At 37.6% G+C, this 24696-nt stretch overlaps 1 non-coding gene across 1 annotated transcript; it reads left to right on the top strand.

The window, feature by feature from the left end:
• Nucleotides 1–24339: 24339 nt before the first annotated feature.
• On the top strand, nucleotides 24340–24448 carry LOC148547272 (small nucleolar RNA R71). The gene has a single exon (XR_015898004.1). It is a non-coding gene; the product is annotated as a small nucleolar RNA R71 (small nucleolar RNA).
• Nucleotides 24449–24696: the final 248 nt, after the last annotated feature.

The following is a 24696-nucleotide window of genomic DNA, read 5'->3' as shown; positions in this document are numbered from 1 at the left end:
AATAATGATACCAGAAAAAATCAGAACCAATAAAAATGTTAGCAAAATATTGGTGTTGTTAGTAATGACAATAACGAAAGAAAAAGATAACGAAAAAGAGAAAGAAGAAGATGCAGCATTAAGAAAGAAGAAGATGGCAATGACAGCAGTGAAACATGCGCTTTTGAATTTAAAATACTTGGTTGAACTTGGTTAAGATTATGAATTAGATGTAAAATTTTATTATTATATTTATTATTTAATCGGATATAGTTTGCTAATTTGGTTAAACGGAAACTTGATGCAATTAACAAATGCTAAGTAAACTTTGTCCAGTTCTCCTAATCAATATAATATAAACTTATCAATATTATGTGGATTATTTTTATGTATATATTTATACTCCTTATCTTACAATAACAAAAATTTAAAAAAATATGGATAGATATTATTTTATAACTTTGGTCAAAAGTCGAAATATATATATATATATATGAATTTGGATTGTTTAAATTTTAAATTTTTATTTTAAAAAATAAAATATAATTTTTTATTTTTAAATTTTTTTAATTTCATCTACAAAATAAATAATAAAAAATTACACTTTATTTTATTAAATAAAATCTCAAATTTAAAAAATTCAAATTATATATATATATATCTCGTCGTCTGGTGACTATTCTATTTTCATGGCTATAGTGGCTAAGATCTATGAACCAATCTGCATCCGCAATTGACATGTGTCATGTTTGAACTAAGTGGAGACAGATTTTGACCCTTTAAATTTGATCATTAAAAACTAGAGTAATTATGCATGCCAAGACACGAGATTTTGCCAAAAAATTAAGGTGGGACGGACTGAGGAGGCGCGGCCTTGGGAGGAGGTTTCGCCAAGGAATTGTCGACGGAGAAGCTCCAGAAGATGACACAATAATGGAGAGACGCTAAAGGCGAAGCGACGCTGGGAGGCTGCAGAGGAGGAGGTGTCGTAGTCGTTTCAGAGATTAGGATGACGTGATTGTGGTCGACAATGACACACCAACAACGAAGGGGAACCCTATATACTAATAATTAATTTTAATTACTAATTTTGATTAGTGATTCTGATGTAAACCTAGTATGTATATATATAAATGTTCTGCCCCAGTTCAATAGCTGAAGATCAAGCGGACTTATTTTTCATTCGTATGGCCTGACGCCTTGTTCGAATTCTGATATTTTTAACGAATTTTAATATCTGGTAAAAATTTCTAAACGATTGGGTCTAAGAAGGGAGAGGCCCATGGTGAGAGCTAAATGTCGGTTCGAAATTTTACAAAAGAATAGAATTTTTTTTATTGGAAGTATAGTTTTGAACCAACAATTAGTTTTTAATCAAAGTTTAAAATATAGATTGTCACAATTCAAGAATAAATATAAACCGAAAGTTTTAAATCCCGAATCGTCTCCTTCGAATTATGCAAACTAGATGTCACACTTTTGGTTGTGAGGAAAAATGAGTTTTCAATTGTGTAACGAAAAATTAAAAGAACTAAGGAATAAAAGAACTAACAAATGATAAAAAAAAAAATTAATGCAGAGTAGAAGAAAGTAAGATTAAAACTAGTGAAAATGCAATAAATGCATAAAAGAGCCTTGACTTGGAAATGAGAATTAAGGAATTCTATCATCGTCATAACAACAACTTTGACAACTATGATGAGTTAATCTCACTTTGTCAACCCCTAACATCGAGGAGTAAGTCAAATAAGCATATTTGGTCTTAATCCATAAGTCTTAGCTAACTTACTAATTAACTTAGTAAAAAGCTAGTGTAAATGGAAACAGGAGCCAACTAACAATCCAAGAATTACCACTAAATGTCGGATATTATGACTCTAGTATCCTAAAAACTCATTTCCCAAGACAAGGTGTGAAAATCTACTCAAAATCTATAATTGGCATTTCCACAAACACCTTGTGGGCATAAAAGCAAAACATAGCAAATTGCAAAAGATAATGAAAACTATAACCAAACTATTCACAATATCAACAATAGAAACTCAAAGCATATAGAAATCATAAAACATCATATTCCTAAACAAAAGATTCAAGAAATCAAAATTGCATATATTAATAAAATAACTTGAACCATAAGACAAAGTAGCAAGAGTAGTGCAATTAAAGAGAAAATTAAAGATTACTTATAATGAAGATGAGCAAAATCCAAAATCAAAACTGAAAGTATAAAATTCTACAATAAAACCTAAATAAAACTCTAAGAGAGAATTTCATAAACTACACTACTCCTATCCTACTCCTAATAATGTATCTAAAAGTGAGCTCCCTTAATATGAAAATGATCCCCTTTGATATAGCACTCCCAATGGCTTTAGAAACTCCAAAAATTAGGCCAAGAGGCCCCTATAATCATGAAGCACATACTTCATTAATGAAGTCACGTGCTGGTACGTGTGTGTACGCACACTTGCTGGTTTTCACTTGTGCGTACGCACAGGGAGTTGTGCGCACGCACACTTCAGTGTGTGCTTCTTGTAAGACCCAAAACTTTTAAAAAGTTATTGTGAACCAATTTCAAATTATATATTTATTTACAGATTTAATTTCATAAATTATTTTATTGAAGATAATTAAAGGTAGTTTTGATTAACTGGATTTGAAATAAATTAAGATTTTTATCAAAACTATATAATTTTGGATTGTTTTCCTATTTACTATTTAAAGTCTTAGAAATTTAAAAAAATAATGATGTTTGGATATAAAAATTAGAATTTTATCTAATTTTCTAATTATTGAATTAATTCCTATATGTAAATTATAAAATTAGTATATATAAAATAATAAGATTTTTTATATGATAATATTTTTTTATAATTAAATACTTTATGTTTTGTTAATAAAAAAATTAATTATATTGTATTATATTTTTAATTAGAGTATTTAAGTGGAAACCAAATAGCAATTTAAGACAACCAATAATATTTTAAAATAATTTTAAGGGTTCAATTAATTTTCAAATTAAACTCCAAAATTTCCAATTCTCACGTACAAACCCTAATCCTAATTAACACACATATTTTTCCCCTTTTTTCCTAAATGAAACCCTAGCTACCCCTACATCCACACCCCACACGTACACACACACAAAACAAACCCAACACACACACACGGTTCCTGTAAGGAAAGAAAAAAAGAAAAGAAAGAAAGGGTTTAGAAGGAAGGGGGTACCGCGGAAGGAGGGTGAGGGAGAAGAAGGGAAGGTGGTGCGGTGGGCGTCACTGCCACCGTCGCCACCGCTGCTGACAAAGAGATAGGAGATCCGGGAAAAAGAGAGAGAAAGAGAGAGAGAGCGCACAGGAGAGAGGGTGACCGCCAGCTCGCCGCCGCTGCGCTGCTCAGGGCCGTCACCGTCGTCGCAGGGATGAGGGGAGGCCGCCGCTGCTGTCCGTGGAGCCACCTCTGTTGCGGATCAGATCCGAGGCGAGAGAGAGGGCCTCGAAGGAGGAGGAAATCGCGCCCAGCCTTGCCGCCAAGTCGCCACGCAGTCGCACCGAGGGAGAACGCTTGAGGGAAGAGAGAAGACACCGCCGAGGATCCCGTCGCCGTCAGATCTGTCGCGTCGCCGTTGAGGGAGCTCGTCACCGCCGTGCGTCCATCAGCGCCGTGGATCTGCTTCGCCGCCGAACTGAGCTATGTATGAAGGGTCAAAATGCGACGGAAAAGGGAGACACCTTCCGCCGTTGCCTCGTCGCCAAAGTCGTGTCACCGTTGCGAACCGCCGCCGTTCTGACCGTCGGAAGCCGCCATCGAGCCTTTGCCTTCTTGGTAAGCATTTTTATTTCCGAAACCTTTGAAAATCAGTATTTCAATATAGGTTGTTAGAGATTCTGAGCTGTTGGTACCTTAGAGATTCGGTTCCGGTGATTGCATGTCAAAATTGGGATTGCTGCCACTCTTTCTGGTTTTGTTTGAATCGCGTCGCCGCATCTCTGGATGCCGGGAACGGCGTTTTGGCCGCTGGGACCACCGCTTGAGCTGCTGCTTTTTGGTTCAGTGTTTCTTCTTAGTTGCGGTAAGAGTTTTCATTCCTAAAACCCCTTTAGTCACTGTTTTGTTATCTTAGCAGAGGTTTTGCAGCGTTATTTGTTAGATGATTGAGTTTCGGTTATTATATATTACGATTAAAGTTGCTGTAGTTACTATGAGAGTGGTTTGGAGTTGAGGTTGTGGTTGCCGCCGTTGCGGGCCGAGAGAAAACAAGTTTGTGATGCGTTTTTGAGTTTTCGAGTTTCGACTATTCGAGGTAGGGGTGCTTTCCTTAAACTCATTTTATTTCCGAGAATTGTTATAAATCGATAATAATGCGAAATGTATATTTTGTGGTTTCGTAAGTCTTATGGATTGAATTGAGTTGCTTTTAATGGATGTAAATGCTTGTTTGAACGGTTTATTAATTGATAGAAGATGTTTAGTCGGGTTTGTATTTGGTTTAAGGTTATTATGAAGATGATTGGATTCTGGCTACTTCTGAATATTGTGTTGGAAAGTTGGTTTGATAAAATAATATGAAAAGTGATTTATGGGTTTAGAGTTAATTTGATATTGAAAATGAACCGATATTGGAAATGGGTTCTATTGAATTATTGGATAAGATTATGAGCTTTGGAAATGATTTTTGGTATTGAATTTAGTTAAATTTATTGAAAACGGTTGAAAAGAGTTTGAGAAATGGTTTGGATAGGACCCGAGAAGGGTGGCAAAGTCCGAATTTTAGAGGAGATGCTGCTGAAATTGTTATAAAACTCTGAGTATTTGTTTGAAGCATTCTTTAAAAAGGAAATTGGATTTAAGAATCATATTATTTGATTTCGAAAAGAATTACGTTTGAGTTTGATTGTTAAAAAGTAATTACGTTTGTGATTTTGATTTATTAAGAAAAGTTTTATGTTCTGTATATGATTTATTAAGAAAAGATTATTCTTGAGTTTCAATGTAGTAAGAAAAGGATTATATTTTGAGCGTGATTTGTTAAGAAATGAATTATGTCTGGTTGGGAATTATTGATGAACGGAATGAGAGGCGTGATAATGAAGGATAATGATTGAGTAGGATTGAGGTATGCTGATGAATGAGACATGATTGAGAATGATGTGGATATTGATGAATTATAATTGAAATATTCATTTGGCTTATTTATTTGAATTATCTGAGATACAAGTTTCCCTGGGTAAAGTACCGTGGCTTACCACCATGTGTTCTAGGTTGAGACTTGATACTCTGTTGACCCTACAACGTAAGGGTGATCGGGCACTTATAAATTCCCGGAAATGGTACCCCTATTGAGCGATTTGATATATATATGAGAAAAAGCTATGCATAAACTCATGGGGATGCGCGTCGGGAGACTGTCCAATGGTTAGCTACCAGAACATGTCGGGTTGGCTGTATAACCGACAGATGAGCTCATTAGCCGTAGGACAGGCATGCATCATACGCATTTGTATGTTATGCTTGAGTTTAAATTTGTTTTGGTTTGCCTAATTGCTAAACTGTTATTAACTGCTATTTGAGCTATTTGCTGTAACTGCTATCTATACCTGTGCTTTCCTTATCTGTTTTGCCTGTGTTTGTTCTGATGTGGTACTTTCGAGATTATTGATGATGAGATGATGATTGTGTTGATTGATTATGTGATAGGTTGAAAGCTGTGATTGGTTTCTGATTGAGTTATTAGTAAAGTATGAAAAATCAAGCTGGTTCAGCATAGACTTAATGAACCTATGCTTGGAACAGGTTGGTCATTCATACAATCTAGGTAACCGATTAAGATTCTCTTACAAGAAAAGAAAGGTTTTGGATTTTCTGAAAAATAAATATTGTTTCTTTGAAAAGTTTTGGATGATTAGCCGTTGATTTTTAAAAGATTCATAGGATGAACGATAATCACTGCCTTGAAACTAATTATTCTCTTTATACGTATCTTCTTATAACAATTCTTAAACCCTCTACTGAGAACCCTTTCGAGGATGATGTTCCCACCCCTACAGTTTTATCTTTTCAGGACGAACGAAGAAGCTTGCGGAGTTTTAGTTAAGTTCCTAAATATGTTGTTTTTATTTATTATACATATGTTATAAACTTTCCTTCGCCTTTATTATTATATCCTTGTAAGAGGGATAAGAGTCGTAACTGTAATAATATGTATGTATATAATATTTGTAAGTTGTTTGAATAAAAAGTTTTGTATATATGTATATGCTTGCTTATTTCTCAGTGAAAAAGTATTTCCATTTTTTTAAAAGGAAAACAGCGATACGATATCGAGTCAAAGGCTCCTATTTTATTATTAAGTATATGAAGTCGTCGTAATTCTTCTTACTATCAGAGTAGCGCAGCCGGAAGCGTGATATTCTAATAGTGAAGGTGTTACACTTCTCCTTTATTTTCTTCATGTGATCTCCCCTTTTGCATGCTTCCTTCCACTTTTGCCTGTCCATTCTTGCCTAATTGACCTAGGATCACTCACAAAATACATCACAGCATCGAATGGAATAAAAGTAGAATTAAAATGATCAATTTAAGCATAAAAATACATGTTTTCACATTTATGTCCAATCTAGAGAGAAATCACAAAAGTATCCTATTTTGGTGATTAAGTGTGAGTTTATATGATGAAATCCGTCCAATTCAACCCAAAAATTATCATCAAATATGAACTCATCACCCCACCCGAGAAGATAGGAATAAAGGAAAGGGGCCTACCTCTCTCGCAAGGTATGTCACTACAACCCTAATTAGCCGTCTCATCGTAAGGACTTTTACTTTGGCACCGGAGTGTCCTTGCAGGTGGTCCCACCCGCCGATCAACCAACTACTCACTGGCTCGATCCCTTACAACTCGTTCAGGTCTCGATCCTCATCTCCAGCAATCTCTCCTCAACCGGCCTAATGAGCAACCGAACAATAGCGCCGTCTATGAAAAAATGACACGAGTTGATGATGGAGGCTTTCCTCCACACGGAGGATGATCCAGGAGAAGCTGGAGACAACGACCGCCAAGGGAGTCGCTAGTGTGGAATTTATAACCCACAAACTAACCGGCAAGTGCACCGGGTCGTACCAAGTAGTACCTCAAGTGAATGACGGTCGATCCCACGAGGATTGATGGACTAAAGAACAATGATTTAGTGATTTACTTAGTTAGACAAACAGAAATTGGTGTTTTGAGAATTCAAAAGCATTAACAGTAAATTTAGAATATCAGAAAGCAAGCAGTAAACAAGTTGTGAAGTATATATAGAGAAACAGTTAAGGCTTCAGAGTTATCTATATTCCGGATTGACTTTTCTTACTAACTTTTTTAATCATGCAAGATTCAATTAATGGCAAACTATATGTGACTAAAACCTAATTCCTTAGACCTTTTTAGTCTCCTCTAACCTTCATCAACTGCCAATTCCTTGGTCACTTGATTCCAGTTAGTGGGTTAAGTTCAATTCTAGTTTATATGCCACAGAAACCCTAATTACCCAAATATAAGAGGATTATATGTCACGTATCCCGTTAAGTAATTAGCAGTTTAGGAGAAATTTTTTTCAAGCTATTGTTCAAGTAAAGAGCTTTTCTAAGTTATACAAGAACTCAAGTAGAACAAGGGTCATACTTCCATTCCACCCAAATTCATAAGATAAAGAATGAAAACAATTCTTGAAATTGAAATAAGTACATGAATTAAAATAGACAAATAATAGTATCAATCCATACAATAGACAGAGCTCCTAACCTTAACAGTGGATGTTTAGTTGCTCATGGTTCAGAGAGAAAACTAGGATTCTGTAAAAATTGTAAAGTGCCGAATGAGGTCTGAGAGAAGAGAAGTCGAGCCCGAAGGGCTGATTCTTTTCTCTTTTATATCTAATCTTAATTAATGTAAATTATATTTCCTAAAACTAAATAATATCTTTTCCTATTTATAAATAAAATAAAAGTTTAATCAGAATTAATTAAATATATCTCGTGCTGCTCCTTGGTCAATTGGGGACCACCATTTTCACTGAAGGTGGCGCCAAACTTGGGCTGAACCAAGTTTGGCGCCGTTGAGGCTGTGTTCATTCTTCAAACCACCCGCATGCATTCCTTGGATTCTTGAGTGTGGCGCCAAACCCAAGTTTGGCGCCGTGAAGGCCGAAAGCAAAGGGTGATTGTGAAGTACTCCTGGCGCCAAACTTGGGATTTCCAAGTTTGGCGCCACTTCCTTATTCTGCTGTGGCTTCATTTCTTCATGCAAACTCTGTCAAATTCGTTTGAAATGCTACCTGAAATAAACTGAACTGCACATAACTCAAAGTAGCATTCATAGTGGCTAAAAGATAATTAAATCTTGATTAAACTTAACAATTCAAATGCAAATTCACTAGGAAAAGATAGGAAAGATACTCACGCATCACAACACCAAACTTGAATTGTTGCTTGTCCTCAAGCAACCAAAACTAATATAGGCTTAGGATGTGAATTTACAGGAGAAGTGAGTGTTCAATTAAGCTCATGTCTCTTCTTAAAGTGGGGTTTATACACTAAAATTCTGAATAGTTTTGGCATCTCACTATCCTTTGAATCTTAGGATGTCACTGTCATTCGGAATTAGAATCTGATAATATTATGAATTCTCTGACCTTTTGACTTCGGATTAATCCTTGAACATAGCAAATTTTCTTTTATTCTTTTTCTTTGCAGCTTTGCACCTTGAGCCTAGCCGTGACTTTAAATGTTTTGTCTCAAGCTTTACTTGACACAAAAACACCACAAGCACTTGACTGGGGAACTCTCTTTTAGTTCAGATTCTTCTTTCAGTTACTCCCAGACAGTGGTGCTCAAAGCCTTTGGCATACTCTGTTAAATGCACTTGATCTCGACTCTTAGTGCTCTATCTCAATGATTACTTGACACATACACACCACAAGCATATGGCTAGGAAAACAACTCTTTGAGCTTTTAATCATATTTGACCTTCCTAGCCATTGATGCTCAGAGCCTTGGACCTTACTTTTATTTTTTTTGCTGTTTCTTTTGCTTCAAAGATTAAGCTTTTGTTTAATTCAGAGAATTCATAATAGTTCTCTAAATTCCTATTCCTTATGCACTAACATCCTTTGATTCAAATTCAAATATGCATTGTTCATTTCATGCATTCAGAATCACAAATAATACCACCACATTTAAGTAAATAAGACTACTCTTAAATATAAACTCAATTTCTCATGCAATACATCACTTCTTTTCTTTTCTTTTGAATTCAAGCTCAGTGAGCGATACATGAGACAAATTTTTTGAACTAAAAGCAAATAACAGAATTAAAATAGCAAATCAAACTAGAACTTAGGAATTAAAATAATAAAGGATCATGCAGAAACCAAGTAAAATAGCAAAAAACAGGAATATAATATAATAAGAACGAGAGGAAATATAGAATGAAAGGAACTCAACCACCTCAGTTATCCTAGTGGCCGTCTCATTCTTCAGGCTGTGCTCCTCCGTGAAGATGATTCGCCTCCCTTTGGTGCCATTAAAATAAATAGAAAAGCCACAAGTGAAGCGACACCAAACTTAAAAGTTTACTTGTCCTCAAGCAAAGAAAAACTCAAGGGTGTCAAAAATTCCTTTTAATTGCTCCTGTTCCTGTTCTAATCACTCTGCATGACCAAAATATACATAAAATAAAGGAAAAATAGTAGAAACTCAAGCGAAAATAATAAAATTAAAAATAAGAAAAATCAAAATAAAAAATCAAACTTAAGGATACGAAAACATCGGGTTGCCTCCCGACAAGCGCTTCTTTACCGTCACTAGCTTGACGGTCAGCTCCTCTAAGGAGGAGGATCATAGGGGCTCAGCTCTTCACCCCTCACTGTGAACTTCTTTCCTGTGCTTTCATGGATCAACTCTATATGCTTAAGAGACAGGATCCTGTTCACTGTATGAGGCAAGATTGGGCATGCAGTGAATACCACCTTCATTCCCGGGGAGAAGTCTTCAGTGGGAATCTTTTTGTTTCTCTATCTCCTGGGTACTTTATTATTTTTGGGAGCCTCCTCCTTGGTGGATGATGCATTCCCGACACCAAACTTAGATTTGATGTTAGGAGGAATTTTATTGATTGTCACCAAAGGAAGTTTGAGCTGCAGATTCTATTGTGCATCATCAGATGGTTCTTGAAAGTTTGGATTAATAAGCTCAGTCTGCATGTACCTTTCCTCTTCACCTGCTTAATGCATATCTTTGAAGACATGAAAGACTAGTTTCTCATTATGCACTCTAAGCACTAATTCACCCACTTCTACATCAATTAGAGCTCTCCTAGTGTCTAGAAAAGGTCTTCCTAGGATTATAGAGGCATTCTCATCCTCCCCCGTGTCAAGAATAACAAAATCTGCTGGGAGGAAGAACTTACCCACTTTGACCAAGATATTCTCCACTAATCCATATGCAGGCTTTATAGATTTGTCTGTCATCTGTAATGCTATCCTTGTGGGTTGTGCCTCTTGGATTTGCAACTTCTTCATCATAGACAAGGGCATTAAATTGATGCTTGCTCCCAGATCACATAACGCTTTTTGGTGCACGAAATTACAATCACACTTTTACAATTCCGCACAACTAACCAGCAAGTGCACTGGGTCGTCCAAGTAATACCTTACGTGAGTAAGGGTCGATCCCACGGAGATTGTCAGTTTGAAGCAAGCTATGGTTATCTTGTAACTCTTAGTCAGGATATCAGTAATTCTCAGATTTAATTGTAAAAAGTAAAAGAACATGAAATAAATACTTGTTATGCAGTAATGGAGAATAAGTTGAGGTTTTGGAGATGCTCTATCTTCTGAATCTCTACTTTCCTACTGTCTTCTTCTTCACGCACGCAAGGCTCCTTCCATGGTAAGCTGTATGTTGGTGGATCACCGTTGTCAATGGCTACCATCCGTCCTCTCAGTGAAAATGGTCCAAATGCGCTGTCACCGCACGGCTAATCATCTGTCGGTTCTCACTCATGCTGGAATAAGATCTATTGATCCTTTTGCATCTGTCACTACACCCAGCACTCGCAACATTGAAGCTCGTCATAGTCATCCTTTTCCAGATCCTACTCGAAATACCACAGACAAGGTTTAGACTTTCTGGATCTCAAGAATGGCTGCCAATAATTCTAGCCTATACCACGAAGACTCTGATCTGAATCAGGAGGCTAAGAGATATGCACTCAGTCTAAGGTAGAACGGAGGTGGTTGTCAGGCACGCATTCATAGGTTGAGAATGGTGATGAGTGTCACGGATCATCACATTCATCAAGTTGAAATACGAGTGAATATCTTAGAATAGAGACAAGCGTTATTGAATGGAAAACAGTAGTAATTGCATTAATTCATCAAAACACAGCAGAGCTCCTCACCCCAACCATGGGGTTTAGAGACTCATGCCGTCAGAAATACAATATGAAACGTGTAAAGTGTCATGAGGTGTCCAAATACAATAGCAAAAGGTCCTATTTATAGAAAACTAGTAGCCTAGGATTTACAAAAATGAGTAAATGATGCAAAATCCACTTCCGGGCCCACTTGGTGTGTGCCTGGAATGAGCATTGAAGCTTTCACATGTAGAGACTTTTCTTGGAGTTAAACGCCAGATTTTGTGCCAGTTTGGGCGTTTAACTCCAGCTTTTATGCCAGTTCTGGCATTTTGACGCCAGAATTTTTATGCTGACTTGGAACGCCGGTTTGGGCAATCAAATCTCAGGCAAAGTATGGACTATTATATATTGCTGGAAAGCCCAGGATGTCTTCTTTCCAAAGCAAATTAGAGCGCGCCAAGTGGGCTTCTGTAGCTCCAGAAAATCCACTTTGAGTACAGGTAGGTCAGAATCTAACAGCATCTGCAGTCCTTTTTCAGCCTCTGAATCAGATTTTTGCTCAGGTCCCTCAATTTCAGCCAGAAAATACCTGAAATCACAGAAAAACACACAAACTCATAGTAAAGTCCAGAAATGTGATTTTTGAATAAAAACTAATAAAAACATAATAAATACTAACTAAAATATACTAAAAACATACTAAAAATAATGCCAAAAAGCGTATAAATTATCCACTCATCACAACACCAAACTTAAATTGTTGCTTGTCCCCAAGCAACTGAAAATCAAATAGGATAAAAAGAAGAGAATATACTATAAATTCCAAATTATCAATGAAACTTAGCTCCAATTAGATGAGCGGGACTAGTTGCTTTCTGCCTTTGAACAGTTTTGGCATCTCACTTTATCCCTTGAAGTTTAGAATGATTGGCATCTTTAGGAACTCAGAATTTAGATAGTGTTATTGATTCTCCTAGTTCAGTATTGTTGATTCTTGAACACAGTTACTTTATGAGTCTTGGCCGTGACCCTAAGCATTTTGTTTTCCAGTATTACCACCGGATACATAAATGCCACCGACACATAACTGGGTGAACCTTTTCAGATTGTGACTCAGCTTTGCTAGAGTCCCCAATTAGAAGTGTCCAGAGCTCTTAAGCACACTCTTTTTACTTTGGACCACGACTTTAACCGCTCAGTCTCAAGTTTTTTACTTGACACCTTCACGCCACAAGCACATGGTTAGGGACAGCTTGGTTTAGCCGCTTAGGTCAGGATTTTATTCCTGTGGACCCTCCTATCCACTGATGCTCAAACCTTGGATCCTTTTTATTACCCTTGCCTTTTGCTTTAAAGGGCTATTGGCTTTTTCTGCTTGCTTTTTCTTTTTCTTTCTTTTTTTCTTTTATTATTATTATATTTTTTTTCGCCATTTTTTTCCGCAAGCTTTTCACTGCTTTTTCTTGCTTCAAGAATCAATTTTATGATTTTTCAGATTATCAATAACATTTCTCCTTTTCCATCATTCTTTCAAGAGCCAACAATTTTAACATTCATAAACAACAAATTCAAAAGACATATGCACTGTTCAAGTATTCATTCAGAAAACAAAAAGTATTGTCCCCACATCAAAATAATTAAACTAATTTCAAGGATGAATTCAAAATCATGTACTTCTTGTTCTTTTGTGATTTAAAACATTTTTTCTTTAAGAAAGGTGATGGATTCATAGGACATTCGTAGCTTTAAGACATAAACTTTAAATTTTATTAATCATGGAATAAAGACTCAAAAATAAATATAAGAGCAGACCAATAATAATAGAAGACAGAAAATTAAAAACAGAAAAATAAATGACTCTTAAAATAGATTCTTAATAATAAAGGTTATCACAGAGTTAGGACTCAACAACCTTGATTTTGAGAAGTGGATGCTCCTTCAATCTATGGGGTGTTTGGTCCTTCAAGGGAGAGCTTCTGGTGCTTCAGCTCCTGTAGCTCACGCCCCTGCTTCTCCTGTTCCTTAAGCAGCTTGCAGAGCATGCAGTTTTGGTTCTGCTGTTCTTCCTTAAGTTGATCCACAGCTTCTTGCAGCTTTGTGATAGATGCTTCTAGGCGGGTCCAGTAGTCAATTTCAGGAATTTCTGGGAGGAACTCCTGTGCCCTCCTTTTGATGGAGTTATCTTGCACTTGTTGTCCTTCCATTGACTTCTTGGTGATTGGGTGTTCGATTGGGATGAATTCATCTACTCCCATCCTCACCCCAGCATCTTTACATAGCAAAAAAATTAAGCTTGGGTATGCCAGTTTGGCATCAGTGGAGTTCTTGTTTGCAATTATGTAAATCTCACAAGAAATCAGATGATGAATCTCCACTTCGTTTTCTAGCATAATACAATGAATCATCACTGCTCTTTTGACAGTGACCTCAGAGCAGTTGCTAGTGGGCAGTATAGAACGCCCAATGAAGTCCAACCAGCCTCTTGCGACTGGTTTGAGATCTCTCTTGAGTTGGTTTGGGACACCTTTTGAATTGGTTATCCACTTAGTTCCAGGGAGGCATATGTCCTCTAGAACTTAGTCTAACCCCTTATCTACTCTCACCATTCTCCTATTAAAGGATTATGGATCATCTTGTAGTTGAGGCAGTTTGAAGACCTCTCTTATTTTGTCCAGGTGGAAGTAAATAATCCTTCCTCTGACCATAGTTCGGTAGGTATAAAAGGCGGTTCCAGTTATTCTCTGCTTATCTGTCAGCCACAGATTTGAGTAGAATTCCTGAACCATGTTTCTTCCAACCTTTGTCTCAAGATTAGCTAGAATTTTCCATCCTCTGTTTCGAATTTGCTCTTGGATCTTCGGATATTCGTCTTCTTTCAGATCGAATTTAACTTCCGGGATCACTGACCTCAGACCCATTATTTTGTGGTAATGGTCTACATGTTCTTTGGTTAAGAACCTCTCTTGATTCCAAAGACTCTTTGGATTATTCTTTTTCTTGCCTCTTGAATTGGTTTATTTTCCCTTAGGAGCCATGATCTTAATGAGTCTTAGCTCGGTGATCATGGAAAAACACACCAAACTTAGAGGTTTGCTTGCCCTCAAGTAAAAGAAAGGAAAGGAGAGAGATAGGAGGAGAGGCAAATTCGAATGGTGGAGAGGTGGGGATGGCCGAATGTATATTTATAAGTGGAGGGGAGGGATTTTGAAAATTTGAAAAAGATATGACATAAAGATATGATTGGTGAAGAAAAATAAAACCATGATATGAAAAAGATGAGATTTTTAAATGGAAAAGATATAAAGAGGTTAAATTCGAAAATTTATTTTTGCATCTAAGAATTGAGAGATGATATGATGAGTTGGAAAAGATTTGGAAAGAAATTGAGAAGATACTTGAGTTTTTGAAGAAGATTTGGGAAGGATTTGAAAGAAATTTGAAAAGGGATTTAGAAAATTGTTGAATTTTTGAAAATTGAAGGTGAATGATGAAAATTTGTAACATGTTTATGCAGAAAAGTATGAGTCAAAATATGAAAATTTGAAAAATTTTGAAGAGGAAAACAAAATTCCTCTCCCCCTGCCTTTCTGGCGTTAAACGCCCAGAATGGTATCCATTCTGGCGTTTAACGCCCATATGTTGGCCATTGTGGGCATTTAACGCCCAGCCAGGTACCCTGGCTGGCATTAAACGCCAGGAATCCTTTGTTATTGGGCGTTTTTTTGAACGCATAGGAAGCTGCAATTCTGGCATTAAACGCCTAGAATGGTACCCATTCTGGCGTGTACCATTCTAGGCGTTTAACGCCCAAAATGGTATCTTTATTGGCGTTAAATGCCCAGAATGGTATCCATTCTGGCGTTTAACGCTTAAAATGCCCCTTACTGGTGTTTTTTTGCCAGTGAGCTCCTTTTCTCTGCTTTTTGCGCTAAATCCTTTTTGTAACTCTGTGAACTCCTGCAATTTGATGATTAATCTTGAAGAAAATTTATATCAAACTTCTATAAGTATTAATTAAAACACATAACTTGCTAATGGCTGGGTTACCTCCCAGCAAGCGCTTCTTTATTGTCTTTAGCTGGACCTTGACTGAGCTTTATTCTAGTCTCAATTTTGAGCATTCTTGCTCAAAATTGCTTTCAAGATAATGTTTGATTCTCTGTCCATTAACAATGAACTTTTTGTCAGAGTTAGTATCCTGAAGCTCAACATATCCATATGGTGACACACTTGTAATCACATATGGTCCCCTCCACTGGGATTTCAATTTCCCGGGAAATAGTCTGAGCCTAGAGTTAAAGAGCAGAACCTTCTGTCCTGGTTCAAAGACTCTAGATGACAGTTTCTTGTCATGCCACCTTTTTTCTTTTTCCTTATAAATTTTTGCATTTTCAAAAGCATTGAGTCTGAATTCCTCTAGCTCATTCAGCTGGAGCAATCTTTTCTCTCCAGCTAACTTAGCATCCAGGTTTAGAAATCTGGTTGCCCAGTAGGCCTTATATTCCAGTTCTATGGGCAGATGACAGGCCTTGCCATACACAAGCTGGTATGGAGAGGTTCCTATAGGAGTCTTGAATGCTGTTCTGTATGCCCACAGAGCATCATCCAAGCTTTTTGCCCAATCCTTTCTACAGGCAATTACAGTCCGTTCCAGGATTCTTTTTAGTTCTCTATTAGAGACTTCAGCCTGTCCATTTGTCTGTGGATGATATGGAGTTGCTACTTTATGGCTAATTCCATATCGGACCATAGCAGAGTACAGCTATTTATTGCAAAAATGAGTGCCCCCATCACTGATTAGTACTCTGGGAACACCAAATATGCTGAAGATATGTTTCTGGAGGAACTTTAGCACGGTCTTAGTATCATTAGTGGGTGTGGCAATTGCTTCTACCCATTTAGATATGTAGTCTACTGCCACCAGAATGTAAGTGTTTGAGTATGATGGTGGGAAAGGACCCATGAAGTCAATACCCCATACATCAAATAACTCAATCTCTAAGATCCCTTGTTGAGGCATGGCATAACCATGGGGCAAGTTGCCAGCTCTTTGGCAACTGTCACAGTTACGCACAAACTCTCGGGCATCTCTATAGAGAGTAGGCCAGTAGAAGCCACATTGGAGGACCTTAGTGGCTATTCGCTCACCTCCGAAATTTCCTCCATACTATGATCCATGGCAATGCCATAGAATCTTCTGTGCCTCCTCTGTAGGTACGCATCTGCGGATCATTTTGTCTGCACATCTCTTAAAGAGATATGGTTTATCCCATAAGTAGTACTTTGCATCAGAAATTAGTTTTTTTCGTTTGCACCTTGCTGTATTCTTTGGGTATGAACCTCACAGCTTTATAATTTGCAATGTCTGCAAACCATGGTGCTTCCTGAATGGCAAAGAGTTGCTCATCCGGGAAGGCCTCAGAGATCTCAGTAGGAGGGAGGGACGCCCCTGCTACTGGTTCTATCCGGGACAGGTGATCAGCTACCTGGTTCTCTGTCCCTTTTCTGTCTCTTATTTCTATATCAAACTCTTGCAGAAGCAACACCCATCTTATGAGCCTGGGTTTTGAATCTTGCTTTGTGAGTAGGTATTTAAGAGCAGCATGGTCAGTATACACAATCACCTTTGAACCTACTAAATAGGATCTAAACTTGTCAATGGCATAAACCACTGCAAGCAACTCTTTTTCTGTGGTTGTGTAGTTTTTTTGTGTGTCATTTAGAACACAGCTGGCATAGTAAATGACGTGCAGAAGCTTGTTATGCATCTGTCTCAGCACTGCACCAATGGCATGGTCACTGGCATCACACATTAGTTCGAATGGTAATGTCCAGTCTGGTGCAGAAATAACTGGTGCTGTGACTAGCTTAGCTTTCAGCATTTCAAATGCCTGTAGACACTCTGTGTCAAACACAAATGGTGTGTCAGCAGCTAGCAGATTGCTCAGAGGTTTTGCAATTTTCGAAAAATCCTTTATAAACCTCCTATAGAATCCTGCATGCCCTAGAAAGCTTCTGATTGCTTTAACATTGGCAGGTGGTGGTAATTTTTCAATTACCTCCACTTTAGCTTGATCCACCTCTATTCCCTTGTTTGAAATTTTATGCCCAAGGATAATTCCTTCAGTCACCATAAAGTGACATTTTTTCCAGTTTAAAACTAGGTTAGTCTCTTGGCATCTTTTCAGAACAAGTGCTAAATGGTCAAGACAAAAGCTGAATGAGTCTCCAAATACTGAAAAGTCATCCATGAAGACTTCCAGAAATTTCTCTACCATATCAGAGAAGATAGAGAGCATGCACCTCTGAAAGGTTGCAGGTGCATTGCACAGACCAAAAGGCATCCTTCTGTAGGCAAATACTCCAGAAGGACATCTGAATGCTGTTTTCTTTTGGTCCTGAGGATCTACTGTAATTTGGTTGTAACCTGAATAGCCATCCAAAAAGCAGTAATAGTCATGACCTGCTAGTCTCTCTAGCATCTGGTCTATGAATGGTAAAGGAAAATGATCCTTTCTGGTGGCTATATTGAGCCTTCTGTAATCAATACACATACGCCACCCTGTAACTGTTCTTGTAGGAACCAGTTCATTCTTTTCATTGTGAACCACTATCATGCCTCCCTTTTTGGGTACAACTTGGACAGGGCTTACCCAAGGGCTATCAGAAATAGGATAAATAATCCCAGCCTCTAGTAACTTAGTGACCTCTTTCTGCACCACCTCCTTCATGGCTGGATTTAGCCGCCTCTGTGGTTGAACCACTGGCTTAGCATCATCCTCCAATAGAATCTTGTGCATGCATCTTGCTGGGCTAATGCCCTTAAGATCACTTATGGACCACCCAAGAGCTGTCTTGTGTGTCCTTAGCACTTGAATTAGTGCTTTTTCTTCCTGTAGATTTAAAGCAGAGCTTATGATCACTGGAAAAATATCACCCTCTCCCAGAAATGCATATTTCAGGGATGGTGGTAGTGGTTTGAGCTCGGGTTTAGGAGGTTTCTCCTCTTCCTGAGGAGTTTTTAGAGGTTCTTTTATTTCCTCTGATTCCTCCAGATCAGGCTGAACATCTTTAAAGATGTCCTCTAGCTCTGATTCGAGACTTTCAATCATATTGGTCTCTTCCACCAAAGAGTCAATAATATCAGCACTCATGCAGTCATTTGATGTGTCTGGATGCTGCATAGCTTTGACAGTATTTAACTTGAACTCATCCTCATTGACTCTCAGGGTCACTTCCCCTTTTTGTACATCAATAAGAGTTCGTCCAGTTGCTAGGAAAGGTCTTCCTAGAATGAGAGTTGCACTCTTGTGCTCATCCATTTCCAGCACTACAAAGTCAGTGGGAAAGGCAAATGACTCAACCTTGATAATCATGTCCTCAATTATACCTGATGGATATTTAATGGAGCTATCAGCAAGTTGAAGACTCCAGGTTGGTTTGACTTCTTCAGTCAAGCCAAGCTTTCTGATAGTGGATGCAGGTATTAGGTTGATACTTGCTCCAAGGTCACATAGAGCTGTCTTGGTACAAGCACCCTCTAATGTGCATGGTATCATAAAGCTTCCCGGATCTTTAAGCTTCTCTGGTAAGCTTTTCAGAATGACTGCACTGTATTCTTCAGTGAGAAACACCTTTTCAGTTTCTCTCCAATCCTTCTTATGACTTAAGATCTCTTTCATGAACTTAGCATAAGAGGGTATTTGCTCAAGTGCCTCTGCAAACAGGATCTTTATCTCAAGGGTCCTGAGATAGTCTGCAAAGCGGGCAAATTGTTTATCCTGTTCCGCTTGGCGGAGTTTCTGAGGATAAGACATCTTGGCTTTATATTCTTCAACCTTAGTTGCTGCGGGTTTATTCCCTACAGAGGTGGTTGGAGAAGCCTTCTTAGAGGGGTTACTATCAACACTTGCAGGTGTCTAATCCCTCATTGGCATTTGAACGCCAGGATTGGGTGCTGGATGGGCGTTTAACGCCAGCTTCCCACCCTTTTCTGGTGTTTGAACGCCAGAACTGGGCAAGGAATGGGCGTTCAATGCCAACTTTTCTCCCTTTTCTGGTGTTTGAATGCCAGAAGTGGGCATCCACTGGGCATTTGATGCCAATCTTTCACCCTTTTCTGGCGTTTGAACGCCAGAATTATTCCTCTCTGGGCTCTTGCTGTCCTCAGAGGGATTTTGGGCAGTAGTTTGGTCATCCTCTGTTAGTTGTTCCCTTCTTGGCTTTCTGCTACTTTGAGCTGAATTATTCAATGTCTTCCCGCTCCTTAGTTGGACAGCTTGGCATTCTTCTGTAATCTGTTTAGATAGCTGCTGTCTTGTTTAATTCAATTGTGCTTCCATATTCTTGTTAGCATTTTTAGTGTCTTGGAGCATCTCTTTAAATTCTGCTAATTGTTTTGTCATAAGGAGTAATTTCTGATTAAGTTCGATAATCTATTCTTGAGGATTAGGATCAGTAGTTACTGTCCTAGCCTCTTCTTTTATAGAGGACTCACTTCTTGAGTACAGATGTTGATTTCTAGCAACCGTATCTATGAGTTCTTGAGCTTCTTCAATCATCTTTCTTATGTGTATAGATCCACCAGCTGAGTAGTCTAGAGATGTTTGAGCTCTTTCTGTAAGCCCATAGTAAAAGATGTCTATCTGTACCCACTCTGAAAACATTTCAGAGGGGCATTTTCTTAGCCTCCCTCTATATCTTTCCCAGGAATTATAAAGGAATTCATGATCCTCTTGTTTAAAGCCTTGGATGTCCAGCCTCAGCTGTGTCATCCTTTTTGGAGGGTAAAATTGATTCAGGAATTTGTCTGATAACTGTCTCCATGTTTTTATGCTTGCTGTGGGTTAGTTGTTTAACCACCTCTTAGCTTGATCTTTTACAGCAAATGGAAACAGTAATAATCTGTAGACATCCTGATCTACTTCTTTATCACGTACTGTGTCAGCAATTTGTAAGAACTTTGCCAGAAACTCAGTAGGTTCTTCCTGTGGAAGACTGAAATACTGGCAATTTTGCTGCACCATGATGATGAGCTGAGGATTTAGCTCAAAACTGCTTGCTTTGATGGGAGGTAGACAGATGCTACTCCATATGCAGCTGTAATGGGGTTAGCATATGACTCCAGAGTCCTTCTGGACTATTCATTTCCACTTATGTCCATGATGGAGAAAAGGGAATTGATATGAATTGCAAATAAATTATATTTTTAAATTTTTTTATTTTATTTAATTAAAAATAACCGAATAAAATAAAACAAAATAAATGGAAGATAAAATAAAAGTTTTGAAAATTAGAAGAAAATGAAATAAAAGCAAATTGAAAACTAAATTAATTAATTAATTAAAAAGATTTTGGAATTAGCAATCAGAAAGATATGATTGAAAATTATTTTGAAAAAGATATGATTGAGAAGATATGATTGTAATTTATTAAAAAAGATATGATTGAAAAGATATGATTGAAGAAATTAAAAAGATTTGATTTTTGAAAAAGATTTGAAAAGATCAATATTTGAAATTAGAATTTTGACTTGACTAAAAAAAAGATATGATTTTGAAAATCTTTGACTAATTTAATGTAAAATTTCGAAATTTATGAGTAAAATAAGGAAAAGATATTTTTTAATTTTTGAATTTTAATGAGGAAAGAGAAAAACAACAAAATGACACTAAACTTAGAAATTTTAGATCAAAACAAAGAGAACAAACAAGAAAACTTTGAATGTCAAGATGAACACCAAGAACACTTTGAAGATCAAGATGAACACCAAGAACAAATTTTTGAAAAATTTTTAAGTAAATAAAAGCACAAGGGACACCAAACTTAAAATTTTTAGAAAATCAAACCCAAATTTTCGAAAATTTAAAGAAAAACACAAAGAAGACACTAAACTTAGAATTTTTAAAGATCAAGAAAGAACTAAGAACATGCAAATTCGAAAAATTGAAAGAAGATAAAAGCATGCAATTGACATCAAACTTAAAATATGAAACTAAACTCAAATAAAAGACTCAAATTTAGTGACTCTAAACCAACAAAAATAAATTATTCCTAATCTAAGCAACAAGATAAACCGTCAGTTGTCCAAACTCGAACAATCCCCGGCAACAGCGCCAAAAACTTGGTGCACGAAATTACAATCACACTTTTACAATTCCGCACAACTAACCAGCAAGTGCACTGGGTCGTCCAAGTAATACCTTACATGAGTAAGGGTCGATTCCACGGAGATTGTCAGTTTGAAGTAAGCTATGGTTATCTTGTAACTCTTAGTCAGGATATCAGTAATTCTCAGATTTAATTGTAAAAAGTAAAAGAACATGAAATAAATACTTGTTATGCAGTAATGGAGAACAGGTTGAGGTTTTGGAGATGCTCTGTCTTTTGAATCTCTACTTTCCTACTGTCTTCTTCTTCACGCACGCAAGGCTCCTTCCATGGTAAGCTGTATGTTGGTGGATCACCGTTGTCAATGGCTACCATCCGTCCTCTCAGTGAAAATGGTCTAAATGCGCTGTCACCGCACGGCTAATAATCTGTCGGTTCTCACTCATGCTGGAATAAGATTTATTGATCCTTTTGCGTCTGTCACTACGCCCAACACTCGCGAGTTTGAAGTTCGTCACAGTCATCCCTTCCCAGATCCTAGTCAGAATACTACAGACAAGGTTTAGACTTTCCAGATCTCAAGAATGGCTGCCAATAATTCTAGCCTATACCACAAAGACTCTGATCTGAATCAGGAGGCTAAGAGATATGCACTCAGTCTAAGGTAGAATGGAGGTGGTTGTCAGGAACATGTTCAAAGGTTGAGAATGGTGATGAGTGTCACGGATCATCACATTCATCAAGTTGAAATACGAGTGAATTCTTAGAATAGAGACAAGCGTGATTGAATGGAAAATAGTAGTAATTGCATTAATTCATCAAAACACAGCAGAGCTCCTCACCCCCAACCATGGGGTTTAGAGACTCATGCCATCAGAAATACAATATGAAACGTGTAAAGTGTCATGAGGTGTCCAAATACAATAGCAAAATGTCCTATTTATAGAAAACTAGTAGCCTAGGGTTTACAGAAATGAGTAAATGATGCAAAATCCACTTTCGGGCCCACTTGGTGTGTGTCTGGGCTGAGCATTGAAGCTTTCACATGCAGAGACTTTTCTTGGAGTTAAACGCCAACTTTTGTGCCAGTTTGGGCGTTTAACTGCAGCTTTTATGCCAGTTCTGGCGTTTTGACGCCAGAATTTTTATGCTGACTTGGAACGCTGATTTGGGCCATCAAATCTCGGGCAAAGTATGGACTATTATATATTGCTGGAAAGCCCAGGATGTCTTCTTTCCAAAGCAATTAAGAACGCGCTAATTGGGCTTCTGTAGCTCTAGAAAATCCACTTCGAGTGCAGGTAGGTCAGAATCCAACAGCATCTGCAGTCCTTTTTCAGCCTCTGAATAAGATTTTTGCTCAGGTCCCTCAATTTCAGCCAGAAAATACCTGAAATCACAGAAAAACACACAAACTTATAGTAAAGTCCAGAAATGTTATTTTTGAATAAAAACTAATAAAAACATAATAAATACTAACTAAAATATACTAAAAACATACTAAAAATAATGCCAAAAAGCGTATAAATTATCCGCTCATCACTTTCTCAAAGGTTGTGGCCTCAATGATGCATGGAATTTGAAAGATCCCTGGATCTGGCATCTTCCTTGGCAAGTTATTCTGAATGATGGCACTACATTTCTTAGTTAGGACCACTGTCTCATCTCCCTTTAAAGGCTTCTTCTTTGACAACAGATCCTTCATGAACTTGACATAGAGAGGCATTTGCTCCAAAATCTTAGCAAAAGGAATATTGATTTACAACTTTCTGAAGACTTCTAAGAACATTAAAAACTGCTTGTCCTTGGTCTCCTTTTGAAGTCTCTGAGGATATGGCATTTTAGGCTTATACTCAGGCGCCTTAGGCAATGTTTGATGAGTGTCAAGAAAGACTGGGAATGGATTATCTGCATGCCTAGGAGGGGTGTGTTCCACTTTCTCTTTCTTCTCCTCTGGAGCTTCTTTTTCAACTGGCTCCCCATTAACTTGTACTTCCGTACTTGCCACTTGTCCACTTATCAAGGTGATAGCCTTGCATTCCTCTCTTAGATTTGGAATTGTGTTACCAGGAAGGCTATTAGTGGTCCTCTGATCAATTTCATTAACTTTTGTGGCTAATTGACTCATCTGAACTCCCAAGTTTTTGATTAATGCTTTGGTTTCCTGTATAAATCTTGCCATTAGTGCTTCCAAATCAGTGTTCTTTTGAGACTGAGGAGTTGCTTGCTAAGATGACTGAAACTGGTGGTTATTGTTGATGAGACTGAACTTGGAGGTTATTATAATTATTCTGCTGAAAACCGTCATGAGAATTATTGTTAAAGTTCTGTGGCCTCTGAGGTTGCTCTCTCCACCCCAAATTTGGGTGATTTCTCCCCCCTGATTATAGGTCTTGGCATATGGATCATTATTGGTATTTTTAGAAGCATTTCTCATGTAGTTGACCTATTCAGAAGGAAATTGAGTATAACCATAATTCTCACCTTGCATGAAGCTACCAGTCATGTCATAAGGAGCCTCTTGAGGTGCAGTCTGAGTATTAACAGCTGAAACCAGCATCCCATTCAATTGTTGAGTAATCAAATTCATCTGCTGAGACAAAATTTTGTTCTGAGCAAGAATAACATCCAAAGCCTCTACTTCCAAAATGCCTTTCTTCTGAGGGGTCCCAGAGTTCACAGGATTCCTGTTAGATGAGTAGAGATATTAGTTGTTAGAAACCAAATCAATAAGCTCAGTAGTCTTCTCTGGTGTCTTCTTCATGGCAATGAACCACCTGCATAATTATCTAAACACATCTTGGACATTTCACATAAGCCCTCATAAAAGATATCTAGCTGAGTCCATTTAGAAAATATGTCCGGAGGATATTGCCTGGTCAGTAGCTTGAATCTCTCCCAGGCTTCATAAAGGGTCTCACCATCTTTCTGTCTGAAGGTTTGAACCTCCACCCTTAGCTTAGTCAGCTTTTGTGGTGGAAAAAATTTAGTCAGAAATCCAGTGACCACCTTATCCCAAGTATCCAGGCTTTTCTTGGGTTGAGAATCTAACCATAGCTTTGCTCTATCCCTCACAGAAAATGGGAAGAGCTTGAGTTTGTATGCCCCAGGATTAACTCCATTAGTCTTCATAGTATCACAAATATGTAGGAAATTAGAAATAAACTGATTTGGGTCTTCATGAGGAAGTCCGTGATACTGACAATTTT

The sequence above is a fragment of the Arachis ipaensis genome, chromosome B8 (assembly GCF_059453495.1).
Source record: "Arachis ipaensis isolate K30076 ecotype BB chromosome B8, ASM5945349v1, whole genome shotgun sequence".
Taxonomy (NCBI): Eukaryota; Viridiplantae; Streptophyta; class Magnoliopsida; order Fabales; family Fabaceae; genus Arachis; species Arachis ipaensis.
The sequence above is the reverse complement of the archived record's forward strand: the minus strand, read 5'-3'. Positions and strand labels throughout refer to the sequence as shown.